This window comes from Monodelphis domestica, chromosome 1, assembly GCF_027887165.1.
Source record: "Monodelphis domestica isolate mMonDom1 chromosome 1, mMonDom1.pri, whole genome shotgun sequence".
In the NCBI taxonomy this organism is placed as follows: domain Eukaryota; kingdom Metazoa; phylum Chordata; class Mammalia; order Didelphimorphia; family Didelphidae; genus Monodelphis; species Monodelphis domestica.
Window position 1 is genome coordinate 697810376 of NC_077227.1, and position 17500 is coordinate 697827875.

Consider the following 17500-nt stretch of genomic DNA (forward strand, 5'->3'; position numbering starts at 1 on the left):
GCCCAACACTCAAACCACTGCATCTCTTAAGTGCCTCTTAGGGCAAATGCCTGACTCTAATTCTTTTACTATTTCATCAAGACCAGTACAGCAGTCAGACTGTCCACCTGTTTTCTATTGCTGTCCTTTTACAACCTGACAAACCATAATAGGGTGGAGGAATGGAGGAAAGAGGCAGAAAGGGAGAATCCATTGGGGAGTCCCATGGAGTGGGGGAAGGAGCAGCAAGGGGGAACCCAAAGCCAAAGGATGACTACCGAGTCCCATCTGAGTGGGGGAATCCTGAAATCTTATAGTATTAGGGGGTTGAATGTTGTTGGCAACCATCAATCATGGCAACCGTTGTTTGTTGGTCTATTGATTAGTTGGGTTTGTTGGCCTTCTGTTGTCTCGGCTGGGGATTATTTATTTGTTTCTATTGCTTAATTAAGGTTTCCAGGTTTGTTATAACCAACCCATCTTTTCTTCAGCTCTTGTGTGTTTGTGACAAAGTCTGATTTGAAGCTTCAGGCATTGGGTGATCAATAAATGATCATTAAATCAACTGTTCTAAGTTATCATTGGTTGGCTGCCAGCTTTCACCCATCCTTTGTCTTTACTATGGGTTTTGGGTCCCCTACAGTCTTGATTCTTTGGAGATCTTGGGATTCTGTGATTCAGTCATGTGGTATCATGCAAGAATAAATATTGCTATTAAAAAGATGGGCTTCTTCCTAGCCGTGTGACCCTGATCAAGTCATTTAACCCAATTGCCTAGCCCTTGCCACTCTTCTGTATTCAAATTGGTACTAAGACAGAAGGTAAGGGTTTAAGAAAAATGAATCAATAAATGAAAGATGGAACTTTTGTTTGAGAGGCAACCCAGGGACTTAAGTAAGGTAAGTGACATCTCAATTTTCCCCACAAAAAAAATAGGAAGGGTGAATGGGATAATATCTAAAGTCTCTTCCTCATCTAACACTCTACTCTCTTTGTTCTATGCTCAAAGCTCCCATTCAGTTCTAAGATCTGTGTAACCTCAGGGAAGTCACTTGGCCTCTCAGAAGCTAATCTGTATAATAAGAAGCAAGACCTGGATGACGTCTAAGGTCCCACACTAATATATTGGACCAGAAATATATTATACCAGAAAAGTATGAATGCCTTGAAGAATCTTTGTTGACTTCCCATTTTTCCTGAGGGCTGGCTCTGCTGACCCATTTAATATTCTCTTTAGCTTCCTGTTAGACAGATAGTTTGAAGAGTTTAGGGGTTTTGATTTCTAATTTTTCAGATAAAAGTTATCCATAACAGTACAATCTGGAGATCCTTAGATCACATTTTGGGCAAAGATATGCCAAATGTTGCTTGTGGAGGGTCCGTATGGACCGAAAAGGAGAGACAGTGCCCTTGTCACTCAGATTCAAAGGTCAAAGGAAAAGTCTGTTGAGAAAATGGAATTCCACCTCCAGAAAAAGTAGAGGTTTCTGATGCAAGGACAGTAACAGGAATTATGACAGGAGAATACTAAAGAAAAGGATGTGGGATGAGAGAGAGCAATCTGGCATGGGGAGACAAGGATGGGGTCAGGAGTGGAGTCCACTTCCCAAGAATCCAAGATAGATCTCACCAGGGGCCTTGTCTGGGTCCTTTTCATCTGAACTCACAGGACCTTTGTAAAAAAGAGAGTGAGGATTAAAGATATAGAATGCAGGGCAGCTGATATATATACATGATAACGTAATATATATGATACAGATCACTTTAAGGTTTACAAAAGATTGTTTTTGCAGATTATTGATGCATGTTATTTCAGTTACTTTTATTATTCCCATTTTATGGATGAGTAAAAATATTTAGAAAAGTTAAAAGACTTGCCCAGAGTCACACAACTGAGGTAGGATTCAAATTTAGGTCTTCATGACTCTGAACCTATTGCTCTATCCATTATGCTTCTTTGGATTATCATTGAATTCCAAGCATATAATATGTTAAAAACACACACACACATTAGCAAAAGATATCTTTATGATCAATAAGGGGTCTAGCCTTCCATGAGCCAAACGGGAAGAAATCCTCATATTTGGGCAATATCAACATGAACTCAAAATTTCCTAAGGAATTGGTAGACGTCAGCAATAAAGTAAACACTGTTGCTCTAGTTTGTCAAGAACCAGTGAACATTTCTGACATATTAGCTTTGATTGGAACCAACTCCAACCTATCGGAACCAGGCTTAGAATCAGGAGGACCTGGGTTCAAGTTTGGCCTCAAATACTTCCCAACTGTGTTACCCTGGGCAAGTCACTTCATCTTGATTACCTACCCTTTGCTCTTCTCTCTTAGAGTGTTACTAAGACAGAAGATAAGGGTTTTAAAAAATAATCTATTAGACAGTTAATAAATATTTACTGAGTATCTACCATGTGCCAAACATTGTACAAAGGCAAAAGACAATCCCTTCCCTCAAGGAGCTTATAATCTGATGGGGGAAACAACATGGAAACAACTAGGTACAAATGTGAAATAGACAGGAAGGATTGATTGACAGTAATCGGCAGAAGGAAGATACTAGTGTTAGCCTAGTTCAATGTGACCCAGTGCTTTAGCCTGTTGAGATCTATTCATGTCTTGACTCAGTCATTCATTATGTTAATGATATTTCTTGGCTTTGTACAAAGCAGATAAACACACCCTTTATGCCTTCATCCAAGTCATTTATAAAAATGTTAATCAACCCAAGTCCCATCACAGCCTTCTGGGGTGTTCGTGAATCCTCCTGAGTTGACAATCAGTTATTAATGACTCTCCAAGTCTGCCTGTTCAAGCAGCTCCTAATTCACTTAACCACCATCTCTGGCATTTCTTCATTCTGTCCATAAAAAGAGCAGAAAAGTCTATGGCAAATACTTCATTCAAATCCTGATGAACTTGATCCACAGCATTCCCCTAATCCATCAATAAAGTCCCCTTGTCTGAAAAGGAAATGAGGTTAATCTGGCATGACTTGTTTTTGATAAGACTACACTCAATTTGCACAGTCACTGGTTCTCTTTCTAGATGCTCACTTGCCATCCCTTTAAAAACAAACTTTAATTTAGTTCATAACTACTTGAGACCAGAGACTAGCTTTTGCTTTCTTTGTATTGGCAGTGTTTAGCATTAATAAATGTTTATTAATGACCTGCTTACTCAATGAGGGGCAGCCAGACCCAGAGTTAAGAGGACCTGGGTTCAAATGTGGCCTCAGACCCTTCCTAACTGTATGACTCTGCAACCTATATATTGTAGCGTTTTACCAGGAATTGATGCAGTCTATAGTTTACAAGCATCATTTTGCCTTTTTTTTTGAAAATCAAGAAATATTTTTCCTTCTCTAGCACCTCTCTATTCTCCATGTTCTGCCTCCTTCCTCCCTCCCTCCTTCCTGCTCCTTCCTCCCTCCCTCCTCCCTCCCTCCCTTCCTTCCTCCTTCCTTCCTTCCTTCCTTCCTTCCTTCCTTCCTTCCTTCCTTCCTTCCTCTCTTCCTTCCTTTCCTTCTTCTTTCTTCTTCTTCTTTCTTTCTTTCTTTCTTTCTTTCTTTCTTCTTTCATTCTTTCTTTCTTTCTTTCTTTCTTCTTTCTTTCTTTCTTTCTTCTTTCATTCTTTCTTTCTTTCTTTCTTCTTTCTTTCTTTCTTTCTTTTCTTTCTTTCTTCTTTCTTCTTTCTTTCTTTCTTTCTTTCTTTCTTTCTTTCTTTCTTTCTTTCTTTCTTTCTCTCTCTTTCTTTCTCTTCTCTCTTCCTTTCTTCTTTCCCTTCTCCCCCCCCAATTACATGTAAAAACAATTTAACATTCTATTTAAAAAATTTGAGTTCTGAATTCTCTCCTCCCTCTTCTTTCTGAGATGGTAAGCAATCTGATATAATTTTAAGATGTGCAATCATGTAAAACATTTTTCCATATTGGGCATTTTGTCTCCACTACCTTTCAATGATGACTGACAGTAAAAGTTCCTTCATAGCTACTGCTTATAATACTTAATATGGGCAAAGCACTTTATAGAGATTATTGTATTTCATCCTTAAAATGAATCTGGAAGATGCATTCTACATGTATTTTTCTCTATAGTAATGTTCCACTGCTGCATCCAGGAGAGTAGAACCTATTCTGGTTCTATCATCTACTAGAATCCTTGCCCATTCCATTGGATCTTCCCCCAATGAAACAGAAATTGGACATACGACATCATGGAAAGGCAAAGGGCATTTATTTAACTGAATCCAATGTAAATTATATAGTGTTAAATTGAGCAGGAAACTCACACCACCCATTTCCCAAATCCACCTCCCAAACCTCCAGGAACTGAAGGCCTCTTGTTTCTGCTTTTCAAGCTGGCTTATCAGCTGGCCTTTACAATTAAGGGAACAGGAAAGAGACTCTTACAGACTTTCCCAGTAAATGAAAACTGAAGACTTCATGTTTGCATAGCAGCTCTTCTGGGCCACCTTCCCAACTCCCATTTTCAAGGGCATGAAGGGTCCCCAGAGAGGAGCTGATTCCTATTTCCCCTTAGAGTTCATAGGCAACTGTGAGAAGATGGAGTTTTCTAGTATTGTCTGTCATGAGCCCCTACTAGTGTGCTTTCCATTGATTATCATCCAAACTTAAATGGCTTTTAGAAAGGGTGTTCACCAAGCAATAACAGTTGTCACAAAAGCAACATCCCCAAACTGAGGGCTTATTCCCCTCTTGCAGGTACACAGTTCACAGGAAGAAGAGACTTATATTTAAAGAACAGAGATAGGGAGATAAATGGGCAGAAAATGTATGGCAAAGGGTTCCTGTGGCTGAGTAGTTTTCTCCTTTCATGTAATCCTGATGAAATTCCCATTCACTGTGGCCCTCTATTGTGCTTTGAGGAGCAGGATCTTTCCAGGTTCCATATGTGTGTGCACTTCTCTCCATACTGAGGGGTGCTTTTTCTAGTTGGTCCTTAGCATGTTAGCTCCTACTACACATTTCTGAAAGTCGCTGCCATTCCAGGGATGTTGTTATTAATACCAATGGGAACACCAGATTGACTTTTCTTATAAGGCTGTCACCTGGTTGAGAGTGGGGGAGACAGAATCTCTCTTCTCCCTCGCATTCTATGGGTAATTCCTTCTCTGGGATCCTTTACCAGTGATTGGACCACCAATTAATTGATGGTTTCTGGACTAGATTGCTCTGGGTGTGTGTATACATATACATGTAGGTATGTATACATACATATATGCATTCAAAGGAGTGTCTGATTCTTTTAGTTAATCACAAGATATTTCTTATGTGATGTCATCTGTCATCCAATGATCAAAGTGCCTTCTTCCTCTTGTGATTGATTGATTCAACGCAGATATCTAGACTTGGGATTCATTGAGGCAATGATAGAACCCTACCCTTACATTCTGCAATATTGGGTAACTGAATGGGGAAGCTAGAGCTTGGCAGAAGCCTTGTTTTGCTCCTTCTTGGGACCTAGAGAGGGTCACAACACGACCACCACTTCTATCAGAACTGGCTGCACCTTAGTTAGAGAGCATTAAGGAAAGATGGCTCATGCCTCTAGTCCAGGGCTTCTGAATTTAGAGTTTATGAATGTACTCTTCTTAAAAAACGTTCTTTTGATATCTGCATTTCTGTATTTTATTTTGCACCCCCCCCCCCAGTATTTCTAGATGACTAGTTCCCTCGCATTTGCTAGACTGCCAAAGAGACCACGACACAAAAAAGGTTAAGGACTCTAGTCTAAGCCCTCTTGGAACTCAGAGAGAAATCTCTCCTGCAGACACTTCTACTGAGAGCACTGGGACCCTCCAAGCTGAGCAGCATTCAGGAGAGATGTCTTTACTGGTTCTGATGTGAATGAGGCTCTGCTCTTCATGTCCTCCTTTCCCTTTCCCTTGATCTTGACCCCTCAAGTATTTCTTGTCTATGGTTCTCTCATGAGAATTCATGCCCCTTTCTTTTCAATAATCTTTGTGCACAGCAGAAACTAACCCCTAATCAGCTACAAAGAGTGTCCTCATATCACCATTTTCCAGATGGAGAAACTGAGTCTCAGAGGAGTTAAGTGACTCATCTATGGTCACCCAACTGCTACCAGAGGTGTAATTCAAACCCATGCCAAAGATTTTTCATTGATCCTAGGAATATGGGATGCCAAAGGGCAAGTGGATGGCCCCCCACCCTTAATTTAAAAAAAAGAAAAGAAAACCCTTCTCTATCTCCAGGGCTCAGCATAGTGCCTGGCACATAGTAGGCATTTAATAAATACTCACTTACTTCTTCACTTCCTTCCTTCCTTCTTTCCTTCCTTCCTTCCTTCCTTCCTTCCTTCCTTCCTTCCTTCCTTCCTTCTTTCCTTCCTTCCTTCCTTCCTTCCTTCCTTCCTTCCTTCCTTCCTTCCTTCCTTCCTTCCTTCCTTCCTTCCTTCCTTCCTTCCTTCCTTCCTTCCTTCCTTCCTTCCTTCCTTCCTTCCTTCCTTCCTTCCTTCCTTCCTCCTTGCCTTCCTGCCTCCCTCCCTGTGACTCCCTTTCTTGAATAAGGCCAGTTTTGAAAGGCAGAATAGGGGGCTTGATCCACTAAGAACTAGTTAGGAAGATTCTTCTTTCTCTAACACATACTGCCTGTATGACCTTAGACAAGTCACTTAATCTCTCAATGTCTCCAGGCAACTAAGACTGTAAGTTCTTCAGGAAATGTACCAGCCTTGCTCTGTTCAGGGCACCTCCTCCTCCAGATGTCCTGAAGCTAAGGAAATCAGAGGTTGAGTCAAGATTAAAATGACCTTTTCTTCTATTGACACCAACCAGCAATTTGTCCTTTTCTTATGGCCTTATTATAGCCTCTTTGCACTACATGTCAATTTTTTAGTTAGTGTAGGATAAGGAAAAGAATGCTTTTCGGGAGGGCATTTAGAAGGACTGGGGTTGAGTCCAGGCATTTGCCATGGAAGGCGGGCAAGTTACTTCACAATTCTAAGCCTTGATTTCCTCAAATGTAAAATGGGGCTGATACTACTTGCTTTGCAGAATTCTTGTGAGAAACAAAACTGTAGCACTATAGGAATATGAGTTTGAATTGTGTTTTTATTCTGAATGTTTGTGTCTATGCTATATTCCCATGCTGACCTTCAGGAGCTATTCAGGCAGGAACCTTGTCTAATTATCTAGGTGCCTTCCTCAATACCTATAGTAGGCTTTGCAGAATCTGATGTTTATTAAGTATCTATTATGTACGAGGCACGATGCCAGAGGTTGCTTATGGATAACATTAATAACAGCCCTTTGCAAATAAAGATATAAAGCAAAGATAGAAGTGTTTCTTTTTTATTTAAGTCTATTTTTATTTCTAGAAAGTGTTTTGCAGTTGTGTGTATATATACATACACAGAGTTCTTTCATATGCTCTTTAAATTTATTTTTTCCTCAATTACATTAAACATAATTTTTAACCTTTTTTTTATTTTAGCCAAATTCTCACTCTTCCTCCTTCCTTTCCCACCCCACCCTCAGAAAGCAAGCAATTGGATGAAGATTTTACATGTGTAGCAGAGTTAGTCATCTTATGAGAGCTCAAACAAATGAAAGAAAAGCAAGTGAAACGTGGTATGTCTTGTCTGCATTCAGACTCCTCAGTTCTTTCCCTGGAAAAGCATTTTTCATCCCGAGTCCTTGAGGATTTTCTTGGAGAATTGTTTCTTAGAAGATTTTGCTTTTTGTTTGTTTGGGGTTCAAATGCAGACGGTGCTATGAAGTACATTTGTGAACTTTAGAAAGTCACAACCTCTGAGTCTCAGTTTCCTCATTAGTAAAAATGAAGGAGTTGGTGGGGCAGCTCCACAGATCTCCATGGATCTGAGAGCCAGACTTGAAGATGGAACATCTTGGTTTCTAATCTGGCCTCAGACACTTCCTAGCTGTGTGATCCTGGGCCAGTCACTTAACCCCCACTTTGTAGCTCTTACTACGCTTCTGCCTTCGAACTAATACATAGTATTGGAAGGTAAGCTTTTTTTGTTTTAATGAAAGGGCTGAATTGATGCCGTCCATGGTCCCTTCCACTTCTAAATCTTGTTCTCTTTTAAATTTGATATTGGATTGACCAACATTTCCCTAGAAGAAAATCCGAGAGCCTCTGCGGTTATGTAAAGGTTAAACCCCTTTAAGTCAATAGCTTTACATGGGGAGTCAAGAGTCAGGTGGTGACTTCATTAAACAGAGATCTGTTGTGGGCCAGTTAAGACGATTATTAGGTCTGAGAATCCTCAGGATTAAAGATCAGAACAGCCCATGGAGCTTTGCCCTTGGCAACAGGAGGAGCCTTCCTCAGGAATGTGGGGAATGCTCCAGTCTGCCCAAACTCAGACGGAAATGGATTGTGTGTCTTGAGCAGAGAAGTTGGCGTCCTCCAACCAAACAGCAGCCAGCCAATATCCAACCTCCAGTATCATGGGATTTAGAAATGGAAGGGCCTGGAAATTGGAAATCACTTAGTCATTTGGCTGAACGAGGAGGAAACAAAGTCAGACAAGTGAAGGGATTTACCAAATGGTATCCAGGGAGTTGAATTGTTGCTTAGAGACCATGTTGCTGTCTTTTATAGAGGAAAATGGCAACCATGAGCAACCTATGGTACATTGACTTGTTTGTCATCATTAGTAAGAATTTATAGTATTACCTACACTTAAAAAAAATAAGCTTTTACCTTCTGACTTAGAATCAATACTGTGTATTATTTCTAAGGCAGAAGAGAGGTAAGGGCTTGGCAATAGGGTCAAGTGACTTGCCCAGGGTAACACAGTTAGGTCATGTCTGAGGCCATATTTGAATGCAGTAAGGACCTCCTGTCTCTCGCCCTGGCTCTCTATCCCCTGAAGCATCCAGCTGCCTTCCCCCTGGTTGTCTACACTCTTGATCAATCCCCCTATGATCATAAGAACATTCTTGTGAAACTATATAACTGTACTTGTTAGTTATGTGACCCTGGACAAGTCACTTAACCCCATTACTTAGCCTTTACTGTTTTTCGACCTTGGAACCAATACACAGTATTAATTCTAAGCAGAAGGTAAGGGTTTAAACAAAAGAAAGAAGCTACATGACTGGAAATGTTCATGATATGGATTGGAATTTGAGAATATGAGAACTCTTCCCCTCTGAATTCCTTCACAGATCTCTCTGAACAGCTGAGCTAACCTGAGCTTAAGATGATGCCAAATCTCGCTTCCCACCCAGAATTCTGAGTCCACTGGTTCTAGGGGAGGAAGAGAGAAAAAAGGAGATATAATTAAGACCTATAAAATCATGCGGGGTATGGAGAGTGAGAGAACTTGTTCCCATTCTCAGTGAGAAATTGTTGTTCAGTCATGTCCAAGTCTTCCTGATCCCATTTGGATTTTCTTGATCCTGGAGTGATTTGCCATTTCCTTCTCTAGTTTATTTTTACAGATGAGGAAACTGAGGCAAACAGGTTTAACCAACTCGGGGTTGCACAGTTAGTAAGTGTCTGAGGTTGGATTTAAACTCAGGAAAAGGAGTCTTCCTGACTCTCAGCCTGGTGTTCTGTTTACTGCACCATCTAGATTCAGTTAGAAGATCTAGGCTCAAATCCTGGATCTGATATCTATTACCTATATGTTCTTGGATATGCTTGAACTATCTGGGATTTAGTTGCTTTCTCTGAAAAATGAAGAGATTGAATGAGATGATGGCTGAGGTCCTGGCCTTTCTAAAATCGAATGATGAGCCTTTGGTGATCTTAGAGAACATCTAGTTCAACTCCCAGGGATCAGAGATTTCCAGCTGGAAAGGAACTGAGAGGCCACCTTCTCCAACTACCCCATTTTACAGGTAACTTGGGTTTCTAGCCAAGCCTGCAGCATTTTGCATAAGACTTTCCTAATTGGTGGAGAGAACTATGATTTGATAATTCCTCACCATGTGCCTGCATGACAGAAAGAGTTGGCAAGAGAGCTTTGGAATGGAGAGAGAGACAGAGACAGAGACAGGCAGAGACAGAGAAACAGAGACAGAAATAGAGACAGAGAAAGAGAAACAGAGGCAGAGAGAAGAGACAGAGAGAGATAGATGGATAGACAGAGACAGAAATAGAGACAGAGAGAAGACAGAGAGAGACAGACAGATAAACAGAGATAGAGAGACAAAAATAGAGACATAGATAGACAGAGAGACAGGGAGAGAGACAGAGACAGAGACAGAAATAGAGACAGAAATAGAGAGAGACAGAGGAACAGAGAGACAGACAGAGGCAGAGAAAAAGAGAGACAGAGAGAAAGAGAGAGTGCGAATGAGAGAAAAAGAGACTGAGAGATTGAGAGAGAGAGAGAGGAGAAGGAAAGGAAGACAGAAACAGAGAGAAAAAGATACAGACACAGTCAGGAAGAGACAGAGACACAGAGAGTCAAACAGAGAGACAGAAGAAGAGGCAGAGTGAGATAGAAGAAGGAAGAACTTTCGAAACAACTCCACAGAGGAGAAGGGGGGGGGGGACTCTATAGGTGGCTAACATGCAGGGAAGCCTGCTCCCCAATATCCCCACTTCTAGCTTGCCTCCCTAGAGATTTCAGGGAATTTTCTCAATGATAAGATTGGACCTTCTGGTGAGGATCTTGAGCCCACTGGAAGAGTTCATTAATGCTGTGTATTTTCTGTTGCATTCTAAGCCATAGAACTCCAATTGTGTTTGCTATATGCTTGGATAAATGCATAAATTTATGTATTATCCTTCATTGGGCAGCTAGGAGATGTATTGGATAGAACACCATCTTCCTGAGTTCAAATCTGGCCTCATATACTAGCTGTAAATCCTTTAATCCTGTTTAGTTTCCTCATCCATTAAATGAGCTTGAGAAGGAAATGGCCAACTACTCTAGTTTCTTTGCCAAGAAAACCCCAAAGAGGGTCACAAAGAGTCTCCTTACAACTGAAAAATGATTGAACTACAACAAAACTCTCTGTAATGGCCTTTTATATAATTTGCATTTAATGAGAAGGAGCCAACCCAATGGGTGTAAGCTCAGGGTATCCTTTTCTTTAAGAAATTATAAGCAGAAAAGCAACAGGAACAAAAAAATGAACCTCTAGACCAGCAATATTGGGGAAGGACAACCTATAGAAATAGCTCCAATCTAATATATTTTTAGAGGAGAATGAAGGGGTCAGCTGTGTGGCCTCTTCTGCCTTCAAAGCAGGAGTCAGTCTCCCATTTAGTGGAGTAAGTGAGATACCAGAGATATCTATCCATACTTCCCCTCAAGTCACCTGTTTCAACATCCCAGGTTGCCATATGCATTTTTCATGGGCAGCACACACCTTATATACAGATGAGGAAACCTGAGACCAAGAGAAGAAGAGAAGACCAAGAAGAAGAAAATGGGACTCACAGTCAGGTTTTCAATCCAAAGTTTCCTGCTCCCATTCCAAATTCAGTACTTAACTCATTATATTAAGAGATGAAACAGGCTGAAAACATAAACTAATTTAAATTTAGAGTTATGGAAGAGAAACTGTTGAGAGAACATTCCTAAATTCTGGATATTGTTGTCAAAGAGCCTGGTGCCTTCCCTATCACATATTGATTCAATATTCCTACTGGAGCCTGTGCCTTCTTATGCCTTTATATCTACCTGTAATGCTGATTTCTTACTCCCCACCCCTCCCATGTTTACTGAAATCACATCTATAAGAAGCTGCACCAAATCAGTAGTTCTCTAAACCAATTAGATCACAGACCTGTGGTTTTTTTTAAAATTAGCATAATAAACTTTTTTTTTTAATCCTTACCTTCTGTCTTGGAATCAATGCTCTGTATTGGTGCCAAGGCAGAAGAGTGGTAAAGGCTAGGCAATGGGGGTTAAGTGACTTGCCCAGAGTCACCCAGCTGGGAAGGGTCTGAGGTCAGATTGGAACCCAGGATCTCCCATCTCTAGGCCTGACTCTCAATCCACTGAGCTACCCAGCTGCCCCTCATAATAAATTTTTGAAGTCAGAGATTTGGGTTCAAATCCTAGCTCTGCTATTTACTACCTGAGCAAACTTGAGCAAGTCATTTAACTTTTCTTGGTCTTAGTTTCCCTATCTGAAAAATGAGAGAATTAGGCAAGAAGAGCTCTAAAGTCCTGTTGATGTCTTAATCTTAAATCCTTTCAGGACCTTAGTTCACATACTATCTACTCAGTCAAGCCTTCCCAGGTCACTCTAACCAGAAATAATTTCTTCTATCTCTTTGTTTCTATGACAATATCTCTTATGATGTTGATAATAATCTACCTGACTTGATCATTATTTGTGAAGAAGCTTGGTGCAGTGGAGAGGGCACTTTTTCTGTCAAAGTATGTTAAACATTCCCTTGGTAATTTTATTTAAATTTTAAATTCACTTCATAAATCCTTTGTGGACATTCCAAAGATTAAACAACTCTATTTTTGCTAAAATACCCCAAAGTTTAGATTAGCGAGCTTGGAAATAAGTACCCAAATGCTGGTCGGGGTGTTAAATTGTTTGTTTTTTATTTTGTTTTTACAGAACTGTAGAATAATTCTAATTTTTTTAAAAGTAACCTTTACCCTCTATCTTAGAATTAATAGTGTATTGGTTCCAAAGCAGAAGAGCGGAAAGGACTAGGCAATGGAGGTTAGATGACTTGCCCAAGATCACCCAGCTAAGAAGTGTCTGAGGTCAGATTTGAATCTAATACCTCCCATCTACAGGCCTGGCCCTCTATCCACTGAGTCACCTAGTTGCCCCCTGATCCTAGTCTTTTCCTTTATTTATCTGATGTCTTCTTTACTCAAGTCTTCATGTCTGTAGCCCAGCAGAGGGGGCTGAAGGTTTATCCTACCTTAGTCACTTAAATGTTCCACTCTAGTGACTAGTACAGCAAAGCTGTCATCGGGTTGAGCTCAAGTTTCTGTTTTACTTGGGATCCATGGTTTACTTGAGAGCATTATATAGGATCCTTGATACTTTCATTAGAATGTTTGTATTTTCCTCATGGTATGCCCATGGCTATGCTGGTGCTTCCTCCATGATACCACAGGTTCTAATCTGTGTTTTTTGGTTGTGTTGGGGAGTACGGTAAGATGAATATATTGCCAACAGGGTTGTGGCTACCCTGGACATAGGATATTGGAATTGGAAATTTGAAGGAACCTTAAAGAGCATCTCCTCCCTCTTCCTTTAATAGATGAGAAAATAGACTTCTGATCAAGATGGCGGCTTAGAGAAAGCTAAAGTTCAGATCTCCAGAAACCCTTCCATACCGAACTCAAACTATATGCTCCTAAGGCACCGAAATTCAAAACAAACAACAGCATAGACCCCAGGAATCCTCCTCCTGGACCTGGACCTGGATCAAAAGGTATGGTCCCCCCAAAAGCCAGAACCTGAGATCACTCGGACCTAAGGGGTAGGCAGAAGGAAGGTCCCAGGACCCATCCCCCCAACCCAGAGCACTGAGTCCAAGGCAGCAGAGGGAACCTCAGAGCCTCAGGGCCGGCTATCCTGAAGGCCGCTTCCTGAAAACAACCTGACTCAGTCTCAGGGGCACCCAGACAGCAGGGAAACAGAGAGAGACAGGGGGAGCCTGCAGCCCCCTGGCTGGATCCTTCCATCCGAGTCTCTCCGAAGGTCCCTGCCTCAAAGCATACTCAGTTCAACCCAGCAAAAGCTAATCTTATCAGGAGCCCTCGGAGCTCTGGGAAGCCGCGGCCCCTCCCCTCTCAGAGTGCTGGCTCTCCTGGCCAGCTAAGGCACAGAAAGAAACACCCCGCAGAAAGGGCCAAGCCAGGCTCAGAACGTGGAAGTAAGGCAATGGAGAAGCATGGGGAGGGAACTGAGGAGGGCAGTAATACAGAAACACCAGCAATTCCTGGCTTCCCTGGGAGGACAGAACAACAACTGCATAGAACGGACAATCTGCCTAGGGCTAAAACCTCTGAACACCAGACAGAGATAAGAAAAGCTAGTCCTCCCCACTCAGATAGAGATGGCAAACTCCACAGAAGCACAAAAGCCCCAAAATTCCAAGAAAAACAAGAAGAAGGGGGTGACTTTGGACACATTTTATGGAGCAAATCAGAGGTAAGTTCATATCCCTGAGGGCATATATTAACAAACTAGGGAGAGCAGAGATCAATCAATTGGAAATGCAAATAAAAAAACTTGAAAGCAATCAAATTAAAACCTCCCAGCAGAAAACCAAACTAGAAATCCTAAAAATTAAGGGAGAAATTAATAAAATCGAAAGTGATAGAACTATTGATTTAATAAATAAGACAAGAAGCTGGTACTTTGAAAAAACAAACAAAATAGACAAAGTACTGGTCAATCTAATTTAAAAAAGGAAAGAAGAAAAGCAAATTAACAGCATCAAAGACGAAAAGGGGGACATCACCTCCAATGAAGAGGAAATCAAGGCAATCATTAAAATTTACTTTGCCCAATTATATGGCAATAAATACAGCAATCTAAGCGATATGGATGAATATATACAAAAATACAAACTGCCTAGACTAACAGAAGAGGAAATAGAATTCTTAAATAATCCCATATCAGAAAATGAAATCCAACAAGCCATCAAAGAACTTCCTAAGAAAAAATCCCCAGGGCTTGATGGATTCACCAGTGAATTCTATCAAACATTCAGAGAACAGTTAACCCCAATACTATACAAACTATTTGACATAATAAGCAAAGAGGGAGTTCTACCAAACTCCTTTTATCATACAAACATGGTACTGATTCCAAAGACAGGCAGGCCAAAAACAGAGAAAGAAAACTATAGACCAATCTCCCTAATGAATATAGATGCAAAAATCTTAAATAGAACACTAGCAAAAAGACTCCAGCAAGTGATCAGAAGGGTCATCCACCATGATCAAGTAGGATTTATACCAGGTATGCAGGGTTGGTTCAATATTAGGAAAACCATCCACATAATTGACCACATCAAAAAGCAAACCAACAAGAACCACATGATTATCTCAATAGATGCAGAAAAAGCCTTTGATAAAATACAACACCCATTCCTATTAAAAACACTAGAAAGTATAGGAATAGAAGGGTCATTCCTAAAAATAATAAACAGTATATATCTAAAACCATCAGCTAATATCATCTGCAATGGGGATAAACTAGATGCATTCCCAATAAGATCTGAAGTGAAACAAGGATGCACATTATCACCTCTACTATTTGACATTGTACTAGAAACACTAGCAGTAGCAATTAGAGAAGAAATTGAAGGCATCAAAATAGGCAATGAGGAGACCAAGTTATCACTCTTTGCAGATGACATGATGGTCTACTTAAAGAATCCTAGAGATTCAACCAAAAAGCTAATTGAAATAATCAACAACTTTAGCAAAGTTGCAGGATACAAAATAAACCTGCATAAGTCATCAGCATTTCTGTATATCTCCAACACAGCTCAGCAGCAAAAACTAGAAAGAGAAATCCCATTCAAAATCACCTTAGACAAAATAAAATACCTAGGAATCTATCTCCCAAGACAAACACAGGAACTATATGAACACAACTACAAAACACTCGCCACACAACTAAAACTAGACTTGAGCAATTGGAAAAACATTAACTGCTCATGGATAGGACGAGCCAATATAATAAAAATGACCATCTTACCCAAACTTATTTATCTATTTAGTGCCATACCCATTGAACTTCCAAAAAATTTCTTTACTGATTTAGAAAAAACCATAACAAAGTTCATTTGGAAGAACAAAAGATCAAGGATATCCAGGGAAATAATGAAAAAAAAAACACAAATGAGGGGGGCCTTGCAGTCCCAGACCTTAAACTATATTACAAAGCAGCGGTCATCAAAACAATTTGGTACTGGATAAGAGACAGAAAGGAGGATCAGTGGAATAGACTGGGGGCAAGCAACCTCAGCAAGAGAGTATACGATAAACCCAAAGATCCCAGCTTTTGGGATAAAAATCCACTATTCGATAAAAACTGCTGGGAAAATTGGAAGACAGTGTGGGAGAGATTAGGAATTGATCAACACCTCACACCCTACACCAAGATAAATTCAAAATGGGTGAATGACTTAAACATAAAGAAGGAAACCATAAGTAAATTGGGTCAACACAGAGTAGTTATACATGTCAGGCCTTTGGGAGGGGAAAGACTTTAAAACCAAGCAAGACATAGAAAGAGTCACAAAATGTAAAATAAATAATTTCGACTACATCAAATTAAAAAGCTTTTGTACAAACAAAACCAATGTAACTAAAATCAGAAGGGAAACAATAAATTGGGAAAAAATCTTCATAGAAACCTCTGACAAAGGTTTAATTACTCAAATTTATAAAGAGCTAAATCAATTGTACAAAAATCCAAGCCATTCTCCAATTGATAAATGGGCAAGGGAGATGGATAGGCAGTTTTCAGATAAAGAAATCAAAACTATTAATAAGCACATGAAGAAGTGTTCTAAATCTCTTATTATCAGAGAGATGCAAATCAAAACAACTCTGAGGTATCACCTCACACCTAGCAGATTGGCTAACATAACAGCAAAGGAAAGTATTGAATGCTGGAGGGGATGTGGCAAAGTAGGGACACTAATTCATTGCTGGTGGAGTTGTGAACTGATCCAGCCATTCTGGAGGGCAATTTGGAACTATGCCCAAAGGGCGACAAAAGAATATCTACCCTTTGATCCAGCCATAGCACTGCTGGGTCTGTACCCCAAAGAGATAATGGAGAAAAAGACATGTACAAGAATATTCATAGCTGCCCTCTTTGTGGTGGCCAAAAATTGGAAAATGAGGGGATGCCCATCAATTGGGGAATGGCTGAACAAATTGTGGTATATGTTGGTGATGGAATACTATTGTGCAAAAAGGAATAATAAAGTGGAGGAATTCCATGGAGACTGGAACAACCTCCAGGAAGTGATGCAGAGCGAGAGGAGCAGAACCAGGAGAACATTGTACACAGAGACTAATACACTGTGGTACAATCGAACGTAATGGACTTTTCCATTAGTGGCAGTGTAATGTCCCTGAACAATCTGCAGGGATCTAGGAGAAAAAACACTATTCATAAGCAGAGGACAAACTGTGGGAGTAGAAACACCGAGGAAAAGCAACTGCCTGACTACAGTGGTTGAGGGGACATGACAGAGGAGAGACTCTAAACGAACACTCTAATGCAAATACTAACAAGATGACAATGGGTTTGAATCAAGAACACATGTGATACCCAGTGGAATCACGAGTTGGCTATGGGGGGTGGAGGGGAGGAAAAGAAAATTATCTTTGTCTTTAATGAATAATGCTTGGAAAGGATCAAATAAAATATTATAAAATTAAAAAAAAATAGATGAGAAAATAGGTCGAGAGAGGTTCCCACCATGACACAAGTAGTGAGTAGCTGAGCTATATCACAAATTCAGATCTGGAATCTAAAAATCACTTCCCCAGGACTAATGATATGTAAGAAAGAGTGGATT